The following is a 3,830-nucleotide window of genomic DNA, read 5'->3' as shown; positions in this document are numbered from 1 at the left end:
TATGTCCTGGTTCAACCTGGCAGAGGGCTCTATGCCTCTAAGCAATCTGTTTTGGTGTTCCAAAAAGCTAAGAAACACAACCCGGGTGCCCTAGTTCCCTCTGTGTAAAATATGAGCCTTGTCTTTCAAGTAATGATCTAGTAAGTGATATATTCATCATTTATCGTTGTTATTTACTACATGGTTGTTAAGCGGTTGTTAAGACCCTTGACTCACAGCTTGAGCAGACCAGATGGGGCTTTAATATTGTGTTTGCTGGGCTGTATTGTGACTTTCTTTTTGCGGGTGAAACATGATGGCTCAAGCCTCAAGCAAAATATGGATAAACAAATTAAACGCATTGTACTTTATATAGATAGTATTTCCTAATATTTCTTTTCCTAAGGTGATAAAAATTCAGTTGAATTGGACACGCTCCTGAGTTTTCAAGTTTTTCTCATGGTTGTGTACGTTTCCGAGAACCAAGTAGCCATATTGGTTTTCGATACGGACAGACCATTCATGTCCCTGATTGGCTAATCCCTCTGTCAATCACACCCATCCGAACTCGGGGATAATAAATCGGTGACCAGACTGGTATCGATCCGTACAAAAATAAAGCGAGAAAACCTTCTGTACTTTCCAGCCAATCCAAGTTTTCCCTTTACCTCCAAAACAAGTGACACATCATGACCACATCTGCTTTTTTGTGTACAACAAATGTACCTTTTACTTAAATTGCAGGTGCGGTGTGTAGTGCAAGCGTGGTCGTATCTGTAGCTGTCAAATTGCGTGTCACTTAACCCCATGCACAGCAGCTGCACACACACGCACGCTCCACCTGGACTCTTATTGCCTGACATTCGCACAAAAACCAGCAGCACCTGATCTGCGTGTGCACATGACTAGATAAAGAGACAAAGGCGGCGCTGACAGACTGTCAATGGAAGCTAAATTACATCCTCACACAATGCAAACGGGGCACAGAACGTACAGATACAACAATGAGTCTGTCATACGCCGTGTCACAATTTAATCAGTCATCAGTATTTTCCGGAAGTAAGCCATCCAGTTTCATGTTCATGTCATGTTCTCTATGTTGTTTGATTAAAAATAACTAAATTAAAATAAAAAAGTAATTGAAATAGGATCTGAAATATTTATTTACTTTAAAGTTATAGATTGTTTCATGTTAGGGCTGTAATCGACTGAAAAAAAAATATTTGTTTGACTAAATACAGTCCTTTTTTTGGGTACATTTCACATTTTTGTTATAAACCACAATATTCCCGGTAACAAGCAGCAGATTTTGATATTGTGCTTGATTTGTGATGAATAAATAAACATTGTTGAGCTCTGCGTGGTGTCTGAAGCAAGTACAGGGCTCATTATTCACATGGAAATGCTAATTGCTGGAGAAACTGTGGGAGCCAGGAGGCACACCAGGACCACAGGTTTTGGGACCGTCCTGTTGCTAAAATAATATTGGACTGAAATGACCAAGGCACTGCAGATTATTTTTGACATTGCCATCGCACATGATTTCAAAACTATAAAGTCCTCAAAACTCCTGCCATGATAATTGTCAATGATACATTTGGAGTATTCTTCTGGCGGCAGCGAAAAAGGCCATTACAAAAAAAGACTGTGCAGACAATTGACGACTTAACCAAAATTATAACTGACATTTGAAAAATGGAAAACATCTTATTTTGATTTGTATGTGTCATGAGCTTTTATGTTTTTGTTTATAAATAGAAAAAAAAAGAAGAAATAAAACATCTGAGCGTTATAAACTCAAAGAATTCCGACTAAACCATTGATGAGGAAATAACTAAGATTAGTTTATTTTGTGCAATATATATATCCTGCTGGCTATTTCTTGCAAAGATGAAGAAAGTTCTTGACAATGATTAAAATGACCATGGCCATTTGCTTGGCCATTGCACTCCAAACAACCTGTGGTGGCACAAATCCAAAAGGAAAAAGAGCCGTGGTGATTGACAGAATATTACGGGAATGACCGAGGATGGACACAGGGAAATGAGCTGAAGACATAATCATACAAGAGTTAAGTGCCGCTGCTTCTGGCCAATTTTGCTTTCTTTTTTAGTGTCTCGTTGCCTTGTCTGGAGAAAACTGTAATGCACTTAATGCTTGCAGCAACTGTTTCTAACTGATGCAAAGCAGCAAAATTATAAAGCCTGAAAGCACTGGCAGTGATTGAGCCACAGTAAAGCACTGCTAAATGTGTGCGGCTGATAGACATTTAGGGGCCCATTAATTTGAGCGCGAGTAGTTATGGAGGTGGGAAAATGAATTAGACTAAAAGCCTTTTTTATAATCGCAGCACTAGGTGACGTCTAAGGAAACTGCCTTTCTCTGCCTGTCTTTGAAGAAAGAGTACAACGAAGAACACAGCCGCGCGGGTATAAGCTGGTGAGTTTATCAGGATGTCCTTACGTAATAGCGTGTTAAGTGAGATATTAAATAATGAAAATTTGTTGTGAAAGATTGAAGATTTGTTCATTGAGGCGCTTAATTTGATTTGACTTGAATAACATATTTACGCTGCATCATACATTTGCTTTGAGTAATATTATGCACAATTGTGTGTTTAATGTAATGCATGCTTACTGATCATTTGTTAATGAAGACAAGAACTGCTTGGAAGAGTTACAACCTTGGGCCCTTTTCAGTATTTTTGTGTTCATTTTAGCATTCTTCTTTAATGTGGTATTAATAATTTACTTGCAGAAAAGGGCATATCCTGTCTTGGAATCTGCCCTTAGGGATCATCTCAAAATGGGAGAATTCATAACTTCTACTGATAAACATACCAAAGGATGTTCAGGGATGTTCATTAAAGGTGAGCAGGGTCTATCAAGCTTCTATCGTTTTATCAACGCGTTAACATTTTATGTGAAGCCAGTCTTTCGTCTTTTGGGGTGGAGGGGGTCTTTTCAGCTTCAACCCATTTTGAGATGATCCCTTAGTGAGAAAAATGCTCAAAGGCCAGAGAAATGACTGAAATTGAAATGATGCACAAATGGAGTAACACGTTTAGAACAGTTGGACACTCTAGTTCTGATATGTTCAATCCCGTTCATATCAAACATTCAGTATCAAACTTCTAGCTCTATTTTCACTTATGAATGTAGGATTTGTGGCACAAAACAAATATTTGTTGTCCGCCATGTCTTTGAGGCGACTTGTCCAGCATAAGCTTAAGAAATGTTTATTATGTGGTTGTTGGCATTAATGCTCAGTTTGGCAGTAATCACTACATCAAATAAACTAAGCAAAACTCCGCTGCACACAGTAATGCTCTGCCGTTACTTACATGTGACTGATTGCTTGTCATGTGCCAAAACAGCCCTAACGTTTTATAGTTAACGATATTTGTAGGAAAACGCTAACTCTCCCTTTGAAAATGCATTGAAGCAGTCTATCGACCTCTGAAATGCCTTTGTACCAGTGCTACACAATAAAACAGAGGAGTCTTTTGTCCCGAGGGCTGTTACTCTTCTCAAACTGTTCTGACACACATTCTGCTGACTCCACCTGACGAAATCCCCCTGCTAAGCTGCACTGAGACCTTTGACTGAGACACAAAGGCGACTGCAGATTAATCAGACTGTCCTTCACAATTAAAAAAGTATATTTATTTATCTAGAGCCAATGTATGGAACAAAAGCAGCCTTTAGAATGCAGGCATTTTGTTAAAAAGTGAGAGGGTCGATTGGACAATAAACCATCTCATCTTGATCTGTCTTTTGCACTGCTTGTGTGCTTGTTGCGCGTCGAATTTATATCTTTGTTGCGTCTTCTAAACTAAAAAATTGTCTGAG

The sequence above is a fragment of the Eucyclogobius newberryi genome, unplaced genomic scaffold (genome assembly GCF_026437365.1).
Source record: "Eucyclogobius newberryi isolate DKJ021-1_F unplaced genomic scaffold, fEucNew1.0.hap1 SCAF_18, whole genome shotgun sequence".
NCBI lineage: Eukaryota > Metazoa > Chordata > Actinopteri > Gobiiformes > Gobiidae > Eucyclogobius > Eucyclogobius newberryi.
The sequence above is the reverse complement of the archived record's forward strand: the minus strand, read 5'-3'. Positions refer to the sequence as shown.